At 36.9% G+C, this 12,032-nt stretch overlaps 1 protein-coding gene across 11 annotated transcripts in view; it reads left to right on the top strand.

The window, feature by feature from the left end:
- MRTFB (myocardin related transcription factor B) overlaps positions 1-12,032 on the top strand; it is a 262,686-nt gene that overhangs the window by 87,665 nt on the left and 162,989 nt on the right. The window lies entirely within an intron of this gene.

Genomic DNA, 12,032 nt, shown 5'->3' on the forward strand with positions numbered 1-12,032 from the left:
TGAGGTCAAAATCCTGGATTTGAGTTCTGCATTGTTTAGTTAAGTAATTACATGGAAAATTTCTGTGTCAGGATCCCAGACCCCTGCAAATTGTATCACTTTTAAAATCAGTTATAGAGCTGAAGTTTTTAAAATGTTGATTTCTGGAGGAACCCCTTATCAGCTCCTGGAAAAAATAATTACAATGTATCTAACATGATACAGCTTTTTCTAATTTCTGAAATGATTATATTATTTAAGAAGTAGTCAGCTTTGTTCTTTGCTCATTAATTCTTCAAAGGTAGTGTCATTCAAAGTGGAGAAAAAAGTTCCAGAGTAGATGTCAGGGAGAAAGGAAGCAGCTCTTTTAAATGATGGTAAACATGTGGCCCCAATGAAAGAAGCCTGAGTCCCTTGCAAAGTTTGTCTCTGGGCTTGTCCGGCTCACTCCTGTTGCACGTAAAATGACAAGATTGCTTTCACATATGCAGTATTTCCACTCATTTAATTTCTGTTTTTTTAATGACTGATAAATATAATTCAAAAAGGAGTATTAAATAATAGGGCATTAAACAATCTCTATCTAGATTTAGCTGAATTAAGGGAAGAATTTGTCTGAGTATAGAAAGTATAAAACAATCAAATGCATTTGTTTAAATGTAGGTAGAATTTAGGCTGAAGTGTTGCCTAGCAGATGCAATTAATTTGATAATTGATTATAAGTTTTGCATACATATGTAAGCAGACAAGATATTTCTAATGTGCTTCATCTGTAGTTTCTATAGTTTTAAGTAGCTGACAAATCTTGTTTATGCTCCCTACTGAATAATCTTTCTTAATGGACAGAGAATGCAGAAGCTATTCACCTAGTTCTTGCTACTGTTAATAAAATCTGAGTTCCACCTTGCATCTCAAAGTTAGCAAAATGGTGTACAGAAATTCTAAAAGAGTGGGAATTATGTGGTTTGTAAATTTCTTTAATTTATGCGTTTTCCATGAAACTCCAGTGTATAAAACAGGTAGAATAAGGGTTTTAGTCAGGGAATAGTGGAAAGCCGGGCTGGCGCTCCGCGGCACTCCAGGAGTATCATTCTAAAAGCCACTGTTCCATGCTGTCATTAATGAATGTGGAGTCTTTTTTGGAGAAACAAAGGATAAATTACCCATTTATGTATCCTTTTTGTTACAGCTTTATGCTAACTATTTGCTTGTATGATAAACACTGACATTTTATATCAGAATTATTTTAAATATATAAAGCCACTTTAAACATCACCAGAAATAATAATAGCATTGCTGGTTAGGCCACCCCATAGGTCTAAAATAGTCTTCTTATCTTACCAAAGAGAACTTGCCTGACTTTGCAAGATTATGGTAACAAAGGCTACCTGAAAGGCAGTGCATGGAAGGTAAATTGTTGGATATACCTAGTCCTGCCACAGCGTTCCTTCCCATGTTAAGACATGCAGTCAGATTAAAGTGAATTAGAGAATAATAACCACACTGAGAATAATTAAACATCAAGTGCTTCTGGTGAAATGAGTCCACATTATCAGGCAAGTGTAGTTCCACTTGGGGCCTGGCTTGGGAGACTCCCTAGTAGAGGATTCAAGATGCCCTCTGTGCTATTAGTAATGGGAAATGGCTCTGTGACCTTGGGCAAGTTACTTAAGCTTGTTAACACTCTACCTGCCTGTAAAATGCTCCATTATAGAGTTGTTCTGAGGATGAATGAAGATGCTGCATATAAAGTACACATTATAAATTGCCCGTAGATGTTAAGCCATGGAACAATATCTTCCTTCAAAAGAAAGGGCAATAATTGGCAGTGCAGGTATCATGAGAACCGCACCTTTGTTCCGAACTTGAGTGAAACGCAAACTGCATCAGGCGTCATTTCACCATTTTTTTTTTTTTTTTTTTAAGACGGAGTCTCGCTCTGTCTCCGGGGCTGGCGTGCAGTGGCGGGATCTCGGCTCACTCACTGCAAGCTCCGCCTCCCGGGTTCACACCATTCTCCTCCCTCAGCCTCCCAAGTAGCTGGGACTACAGGCGCCTGCCACCGTGCCTGGCTAATTTTTTGTATCTTTAGTAGAGACGGGGTTTCACCGTGTTAGCCAGGATGGTCTTGATCTCCTGACCTCATGATCCACCCGCTCGGCCTCCCAAAGTGCTGGGATTACAGGCGTGACATTTCACCATTTTAAAAGTAAATACTGGAAATGAAATGGGCAAATTTCATCATTTTAACTATCAGCTGTTGAATGTCTCTGCTTTTGGATATTTCTCTTACCATTTTACCCAAAACAGAACCGTCTTCACTTTTCAAAAGCTAAAAAACAAAAAAGAGAAGGTAAAATGACTGAATACTGTGGTTTATTTTTTCATCTTTTGTTTTAATGATTATTGCTTCTCTGTGGGAATAAGAATATTTACAAACTGTACTGAATGCGCTGTTTACAACTGCTTATAAGCAGTGTCGAATGTAGGTATAAATTGGGTATGATATGTTCAGAACATGTGATGGAATCATGTCAGGCAAAATTTACTAAACGTTTATTGGTTAGTACAATTGTTCTTTTGAGAATAAAAACATGACAGTTTAGAGGCAAGCTGAAATTAATTAATTAATTAATTAATTTGAGACGGAGTCTCTCTCTGTCGTCCAGGCTGGAGTGCAGTGGCTCGATCTTGGCTCACTGCAACCTCTGCCTCCTGGGTTCAAGTAATTCTCCCGCCTCAGCTTCCCGAGTAGCTGGGATTACAGGCATGCGCCACCATGCCCAGCTAATTTTTGTATTTCTAGTAGAGACAGGGTTTTACCATGTTGACCAAGCTGGTCTCAAACTCCTGACCTCAAGTGATCTGCCTACTTCGGCTTCCCAAAGTGTTGAATTACAGGTGTGACTTACTGTGCCTGGCTGGCAACCTGAGATTTAGAAAAGGAATAACTATTTCTAAGGAATTCTGAAGCACATGTCACCAGCAGTTATCTTTAAGAAGAGATTTTTATTGATTTTATGTCCAGTGTAGGAGTTCATTGAATTCTTTTAGAGAAAAAGTCTAAAAGAGAAGTACTACTGCAGGGGAAAAAAGATAATAAAAGGTTTTCTAATGGATGCCCTAGAGAAGCTGTAAAATAGGCTACATATTGTGGCAAGAGATGTGGACCTTTTGGGTTTTATTTGTGATAAGTTCATAAGCTCACATCTTCTATAAAATGTAACTTTCATACTTGGTCTAGTTAGCATAGAATTCTCTAAAATCAACAATAAAAAATATGCTATGGTACAGAATGTTGTCTTTGATACCAGCCTTTAGAGAATTTACTTAAAACTTCCTAGTATTTTTTTTAAAAATCACTTTGGTTCTCTGTTCCTAAGCTTTTTATATTTCTTTGGTATTTGCAAGCCAAAAGGACCTCTTGGAGCTGACAAGCGCCATTTTTCTTGCTGTATGTAGAAGTAGTTTTCTTTATATTTGTCCTGAATTCACTTAGGTTTCCAGAGATACCTCTCATTCTAGAATTTTAAGCTCTTGGATTACAATTCTTTAGTCATTAGCATTTATTATCTTAACTTTGTATTAGAAGAATCATTGTTTTAGTCTACCTATAGCCTATTTCCATTTATTTTCTTTAGTTGTGTTATTTAAATGCAATTATTATGACCTTATAAATTATTCTAAGAGAAGATGCAGAGTGGCTTTGCAGTTCAGTACTGACCATTCTGCATGAAATCCAGCACTTACAACAATGCCAGACGTATATGTGCAATAAATGTTTATTTGAGTTAATGAATTCCTTTAGGGCAGATTGCGGTTATAATATTTTCAGTATTAAGTGACCAAGCATTCGGTACTGATAGTTTAGCTAAACATTCAGGTTTCATTTGAAGCTAATAAACAGACCACTGTGCAATCCAGGAAGACCGGTTTGTTCACTTTCCCATTCAGTAGTAATTTACTTTTGCAGTTCTGTTTATATAGAGTAAAGGTCAAAGGAAAGGGTGTATTTGAAGCAGTTACAGCAATTGCTTTGCAATAGTGAAAGATTTTCAGTATGCTGATGAAAAAGGGACAATTTAAATGGGATATTACAAAATTTAAACTGTTCTTTTTGTAAACAGCTTTATTGAGGTATAATTGACATCCAGTAAATCGCACGTTTAAAGTGTACAGTTTAATCAGTTCTGACATGTGTACACCCATGAAACTATCACTACAATAAGGATAATGAACATATCCATCACCCCCCAAAATTTCTTTGTATGACTTTGTAATCCTTCCCTCGTGCTCCTTTGCCCCTGTTTCCTGGCAACCATTGATCTGCTTTCTGTTTCTGCTTTCTGTCTCTGTAGATTAGTTTGCCTGTTCGAGGGTTTTATATAAGTGGAATCATACCATATGTACTCTTTTTTGTTTGACTTCTTTCAATCAGCCTAATTATTTTGGGATTTGTCCATGTTGTTGAGTACATCAGTAGTTCATTTCTTCTTAGACGTGGTTGTATAGATATGCCATAATTTGTATATCCGTTTACTGTTTTTGTTGTTCTTGACAATGTGTTTACTGTTGATGGCCGTTTGGGTATTTCCAGTTTTGGGCTATTACAAATAAAATCAATCTGAATATTTATATACAAGTCTTTGTATGGACTCTGTTTTCTCTTAGGTAAATACCTAGGAGTAGGATGGATGGGTGTCTGTTTAGCTTTTTTTTCAGAACTGCCAAACTGTTTCCAAGTTGTCATTTCCTTTTATATTCCTGCCTGCAGTACATGAGAATTCCAGTTGCTCCATGTCTGGAATTTGGTATGGTCAGTCTTTTCACATTATTCATTCTAATAGATGTGTAGAAGTAGCTCATTGTGGTTTTAATCTACATTTTCCTAATGACTAATGGTGTTGAGCATATTTTCATGTACTTACTTGCCAATACTTGGTAAAGTATCAAATCTTTTATATGTTTATTTATTGGGTTGTTTGTTTTCTTATTACTGGGTTTTGAGAGTTCTTTGTGTACTCTGGATATAGATGATCAGATTTATGATTTGCAATATTTTGTCTCAGCCTATGACTTACCTTTTCACCCTCTTAACATTCTTTCAAAGAGGAGTTCTTAATTTTGATAAAGTTCAATTTATCAATTTGTTATTTTATGCATTGTGTTTTTGGTGTTATAACTAGGAGCTCCACCTAACCTGAGGTCACAGAAGTTATCGCCTTTGTTTTCTTGTAGAATTTTGATAGTTTTGGGTTTACACTTTGGTATATGGCCCATTTTGACTTAAATTTTGCAATATGGCCCGTTTAGATTTAGTTGTTGCATGTGGTGAAAGATGTAGATCAAAGTTCGTATTTCTTGCATATGGCCATTTAGTTGCCAGCACCATTTGTTGAAATGACTGTTCTTGCTTCATTGAGTTGCCTTTGCATCTTTATAAAAAAATCAGTTGTTCATATATGTGGGTCTATGTTGGCCTCTATTTTGTTTCATTGATCTATTTGTTTGTCTTCACACCAGTACCACACTGTCTTAATTTTTGTAGTTTTATAATAAGTCTTGAAATCTAGTAGTGTTAGTCCTCCAACTTACTTTTTTATTTTTTTGCAAAGTTGTTTAAGCTATTCTAGGTCCTTTGCATATCCATTTGGAGTTTAGAATCAGCTTCTCAACTTACACAAAACAGTCTGCTGGGATTTTTGACTGAGATGTTGACATTATAAGTCAGTTTGGAGAGAATTGACTTCTTAACAACATTAAGTCTGAGTCTTCTAAACCATGAACATGTTATTTCTGTCAATTTATTTATGTTTTTTAAAATTTCGCTCAGCAGTGTTTTTAGAGTAGAGATCTTGCACCTCTTTTGTCAGATTTATTCTCTAGTATTTTTTAAATTTTCAATTTAAAATTATGTGGGTTTTTTTGGTGGGGTTTTTAAAAATTATTGTTATTATTATTATTATTATTATTGGTGTTTTTTTTTTTTTTTTTAGACGGAGGTTCTGTCACCCAGGCTGGAGTGCAGTGGCACAATCTCAGCTCACTGCAACCTCTGCCTCCCTGGCTCAAGTGATCCTAAGTAGCTGGAACCTCAGGTGCATACCAGCACGTCCGGCTAATTTTTTGTATTTTTTGTAGAGACAGGGTTTCACCCTGTTGCCCTGACTGGTCAAGTGATCTGTCTACCTCGACCTTCCAGAATGCTGGGATTACAACTGTGAGTCACCGTGCCTAGCCGTATTCTGCATCTTTTCTTTGTTTCGTTCTGTTTGTTTGTTTGTTTTTGGGACAGAGTCTTGCTGTGTCGCCCAGGCTGGAGTGCAGTGGCACAGTCTCGGCTCACTGCAGCCTCTGCCTCCTGGGTTCCAGCAGTTCTCCTGCCTCAGCCTCCCAGGTAGCTGGGATTACAGGCACAGGCCACCACATCCAGCTAATTTTTGTACTTTTAGTAGAGATGGGGTTTCACCATATTGGCCAGGCGGGTCTTGAACTCCTGACCTCAGGTGAACCCACCTCGGCCTCCCAAAGTGCTAGGATTACAGGTGTGAGCCACTGTGCCCAGCCATTCTGCGTCTTTTCTAAACTCACTTACTACTAGCTTTTTTTGTAGATTTTATTGGATTTTCATAATCATGTTATTTTTTTAATGAAGACAGTTTTACTTCTTCCTTTCTAATCTGAGTGCCTATTACTTATTTTTCTTGCCTTATTGAATTGAGCAGAACCTCCATCAGAACCTGGAGTGTGTAATGTTGAATAGAAATGGTGAAAGTGGACATGCTTGTCTTGTTCCTCATACTAAAGGGAAAACACTAAGTCTTTTATTATTAAGTGTGATGTTAGCTGTAGGTTTATTGTGGACTCCTTTATCAGGTTGAGGATGTTCTCTTCTATTCCTAGTTTGCTGAGAGTTTTTATCAGGAATGGATGTTGGATTTTGTTAGATATTTTTCAGCATCTATTGAGATAATCATATGGCTGTTATTTTTTAATTCATTAACAGGGTGAATTATATTGTGTATTGCGTGGTAAACCAGCCTTACATTCCTAGGATAAACTCCATTTGGTCATGTACCTTTTCTTATGTGTTGAATTTAATTTGTTAAAATTTTGTTTAGAATTTTTGTATCTCTGCCCATGAGGGACATAAGAGCCTCTTGTAGTGTCTTTGGTTTTGGTATCAAGTTAATGCTGGCCTAAAAGAACAAGACGGGGAGCATTTTCTCCTGTTCAGTTTTATGAAAGAATTTAGATAGAATTGGTATTACATTTTTCCTTAAATGTCTACTAGAATTCACTAGTGAAGCTATTTGGATCTGATGTTTTCTTTGAGGGATTTTAAACTACAAATTCAATTTTTAAAATAGATCTCTGGTTATTCACGTTATCTATTTCTTCTTGAGTGAGTGTTTAGTAGTATCTTTCAAGGAATTTGTCCATTTCATCTAAGTTGTTGAATTTATTGGCTTAAAGTTTTTCATAATATTCCCCTATTAGCATAGAATCTATGGTGATGTTGCCTCTCTCACTCCTGATATTGGCAATTTGTGTCTTCTCTCTTTTTTCCTGATCAGTCCACCTGGAGGTTTATCAATTTTATTTACCTTCTCAAAGAACCAGCTTTTGGTTTATTGATTTTTCTCGATTTTTCTGTTTTCTGTTTCATTGATTTTTCTACTCTTTTCTTCATTGCTTTCTCTTTTCTGCTTACTCTCTCTGTGGGTATATATAATTATGTAGGGTTTTTTTTTTTTTTTGCCAAGTTTTTCTAATTTTAAGGGTAAAATGTAGTTCATTTAAAGTGCTGATTTGAGCTATTTCCTCTCTAAGACATATAAGACATTGAGGCTCAGAGAAGTTAAAACAGACAGTTAAGATGTATAGCCTATGTCCTTTTTCTTATAGTATAATAACTATGGTAGGGCAAGTAGAGGCGCAGAGGGAATACACAGAATGGTGCTGAGCTTGTGAGGAGTGCCATGAGGAGACCCCCTTGGAGAAGCTGATGTCTCAGGTATCGTATTTTGGTGAAGTCTGTGGATAAATCTATCAGACCAAACCCAAATTATTAGTTCTTTAAGTTTATTTTACATTGACTACAGATCTCCTTCTTGGTTGCTGTATTGTGAAAAATGAGTTAGAATATGCCAGGAGTAATTCTGCACACAGCTAATGTTCCCTTGGGTTTAATTGACAAATCTACTTTCAATTTCTATTAAGACTGTTTGCAGTGGTCATGGTAACTGTAGCTGCAATAGTTTTGGCAAGTGTTGCTGACAAGATTCTGTTGAAGAGAAGGAAAACTTGGGGGTAGAGTGAGGCGAGATTATTATAAAGATCTACATCAGTATTCCACTGAAAACTTAGGCTCACTTAGTAACAGGTATTTCTCCAACAAACTATTCCTTAAGACAAGTTCTAAGTTTTTTTAAAAAAAAGGATTTTCATCATTAAAAAGTTATAGAATTCTATGATTTTTTAAATAAATGGAGTGAAACCAGCCTAATGTAATAACATCTTCTCAGTGTCCCTATTAGAAAGTTTGAGTTCCTCTCCAATTTAAATCAAGGTACTATATTTAGGTATTTTGAAAAATACATAACAGCTGTTTGCTGAGAGGCACTAATGAGACCGGTGGTCAATTGTAGGGAAGAAACAAAAGGAGAAAAATAGAGGAGTTATTTTCAAATGGCCATGAGGGCAGAGGGTTTGTGTGTATTATTTTAGTTTCTCTTTAAAGGAAAAAACAGTGCAACCTGAGTCTTTAAGAAAAGAAATTGTGGTTGAAAGAGCAAGCTACTCCTTTGATAGTTTGATTTTCAAAGTTAAAACTTAATGTTGTAGAGGAGAAAACAGCAACTGGGCTAAGCAGCTAGTTTTGTGACAGTGCAAAGACCAGAATCCAGACACTTGAGTCAGGAAACTGGGTTCTAATCCTGACCTTTAATCACAGGCTTAACCTCACCTCTTCATTGGTAAAGTGGGGATGATAATGATACCTTTCTGCCAGTTGGGGGTGAAATGAGAAAATGTGTTAAGTTGTCACTCGTACATATTTAATATTATTTTGGGTAGGGCATCATTTTCCCCCTCTCAAGGACTCAAGAAAATAATTAAGGGTCATATACAGATAAGCAGCTATTTACTTTAGAGTTTTTGTGTTTTCTAGAGTAAATCCAACTCACCCACCACATCTACGTTTAGACTTACAGATACTCTTTATTCTAATTAAACAAATGAAACTGAATTTCCATGTGTTTATACTTGCTTGAAAAACCGTTAACTCTTCAGTGTTAAAGATTGGCTCTTCAGTTTCATTTGTTCTCAAACTTTCTGTGTCCAGCAAACAATACCGTGTATTAAAACATGGTATTATTTCTCTTGTTACATGCCTTGGAGTTTAATAATATTCGCATAGTATGTGTGTATGCCTTTTTCCCTGTCATGGTAGGTACTTTAGAACGTGCAGTTTTCTCTATCTGGGGGCATTCTGTTGCGTAAGCTTTAAGGTGAAAGGAGAAAGTGAAGTAGAGCATGTTGAGTGATACCAAGTCTTGAAGTAGAGACCATTTGGGTATCAGCTCCCTTTGCCAGTAGTGCCCTCTCTTCCACATCTCCCTCTCCTTTACAATCCTAATCTTTGAGACTCAGCTTCAACACTTACTTCCTCTTCTCACAACTTACTGCTGGAGTAAGTTATTCAAAGTGTTGGGGTTTCACTTTATAAACAAAAAGTACTCCATTTGTCATAGGGAATCCAAACCAAAAAAATGAGAATTGTTTTTGTTTATATGCAGTTATTTCCAGCAGTAAGTTGTGAGAAGGACACAAAGAATCCCATTGCTGATCCTTGCCTAGTTGTGTTAAAACCGCTCCCCCTGCACACCTCCTTGCTTTCACAACAATTTACTCTTGTCTAATATTCTTTACCACACTATGTTGTGATGTCTGTTTTCTTGTCTGACTTCCTAACCTTAACGTGAGGGAATAGGTCTTACTCATCTCCATATCCCAGCACCCAGCAAAACTTTCAACTCCATACCCTAGCACCCAGCAAACCTCCTGATCAAAGGTGCTCAGGGAAATTGCATTGAATAGGAAGCCTTGAGTTCAATAAATAAAGTTCAGAGAGTGATGAGAATATACAATTTATTCTAACAAGGGTATTTCTTCTTCCATATTTGGAGGGGGGATTTGGGGGAGGGTGTTTGTTTTTTCACTAAGGAAATGTCTGAGCTATAAGAATGAGTTCAGGGATTTCCTTAGTGCCCTTGACAGCCCTTGTGCCTTTACTCAGTGCTGATTAAATTCAGGGACTTTGTGGGACCCTGGAATACACCTATGGATTCCTGTTTCCATTGCTGAAATCAGGAGAAACGGAATCCTGCCGCAGTGTACTACACTTTTGCATTAGTTATACACACTGGCCAGTTTGCTACAAATATCGTCTGCTTCTAGTGCCTTCATCAAAGTCAATCCAGCCAAGGATTGGCATAAATTAGGTATTGAAATAGAAATGATTGAAATTGAAAGAGTAGCAGTTTTAAAGAGGCAACTGGCCTCTGTTTCTCTTATCTTTGCTGTAGAACAATATTAAGAGTTTAAGCTCTCTGCAGTCAGATGAATTTGTAACTTCCCTGTGGGAGAAACTCTGCCTGGTTTCTGGCTGCTGAGACATAGAAACCATGATTTAGCATTGGCTGGGATTGAGGAAAAAAATAATGAAATGACATGATGAAGTGACATTTGTACTAAAGTATAATCTCCCTACTTCATAGATGACAGTTTCTTTTCAGAGGGTGCTCTTAACCAGAGTGAAAAAACTTATAAAAATTACAAATGAATTTTGACATGTTATAGAGTGGAGGGTGTGTTTAGGTATGAGGCCAGGCCCTGAACTGAAATTTAGCCAGAAAGACTGAACACTGTGTATTTATTCAGATAGGAAGGACCCCTAAAAGTGTGACTGTCTGGGCTGAGCATAGAATGAGCACTTTCTCTTTCGTTACCTTTTCACCATTTCTAAGGGTTTCTGATAGAGACATCAGGGAGCAACATGACATGGTCTCATGTATTCCTGAAATTCATGTTCTCCACAGCAGCAGAAGCACTGGTAAGCAAGTAGACTTTATAAGGAAGCTTATGCAGACTTAGGTAGACTGATGCCTGTACATTTTACACTCAGGCAGGATGACATGGTGCAGTTCTATGAGTCTCTTCCTGTAGCAGAACCTTAGCTTTCAGATGTATCAGTAAATCTCAGTACTATTTGAAGGCTTCATTATTCAAAGTATTGGGGTTTCACTTTATAAACAAAAAGTATCCCATTTGTCATAAGGAATCCAAACTAAAAAAATGAGAATTGTTTTCTTTTATATGCAGTTATTTCCAGCAGTAAGTTGTGAGAAAGGTTTTTAAAACATAGGCATGAGAACCTCAGTAAATTTTATATGAGATCTTTTCCTTTAGGATTTACTTAATGCATGGATCTAGGCACCACAGTCCATTTTCACGGAATAGCTATTCCATTTATTGGATAGCCCTCCCAATTCGGATGTTTGATTGATCATATCTACATTTTGTTGGCCTGCCATGCCAAAGACACTGTAGCTGAGTAGTTAAGAGGACACTTGCACTGAAGCGTATTGACATTTCTGCTTTGTTAGCCTTGTAAGAACTTAGGGCTGTCAGGATGCCATCAGTGCCCCTTTCTTGGTCTGATAATTAAGAATGGAGGGAGTAGTTGGAAGTACGAGGCCATCTGTTTAAAAAAAAGTAAGTGAACTGATGCCCAGAACTAATGGAAAATTTAATGTTATAGAAGTCAGTAAACTCTTAGAAAGTGAGCATTCTAATTAAGAATGAAAAATGGAACCCTTTATTTCTTTCTTTTGAGTGAAAATAACTGAACTGGTAGAGGCCTTGGGAAGTTCTCGTACTACCCCTTATACCTCATTGCTGTCTTTTAAATTAGACCAGAGAAGTTTCTCCTTTGTCTCTTTCCTAAATTGTTGATGACATCTTTTATAAAAGGTCATTTGTCAGAAAGG

The sequence above is a fragment of the Macaca nemestrina genome, chromosome 18, assembly GCF_043159975.1.
Source record: "Macaca nemestrina isolate mMacNem1 chromosome 18, mMacNem.hap1, whole genome shotgun sequence".
In the NCBI taxonomy this organism is placed as follows: domain Eukaryota; kingdom Metazoa; phylum Chordata; class Mammalia; order Primates; family Cercopithecidae; genus Macaca; species Macaca nemestrina.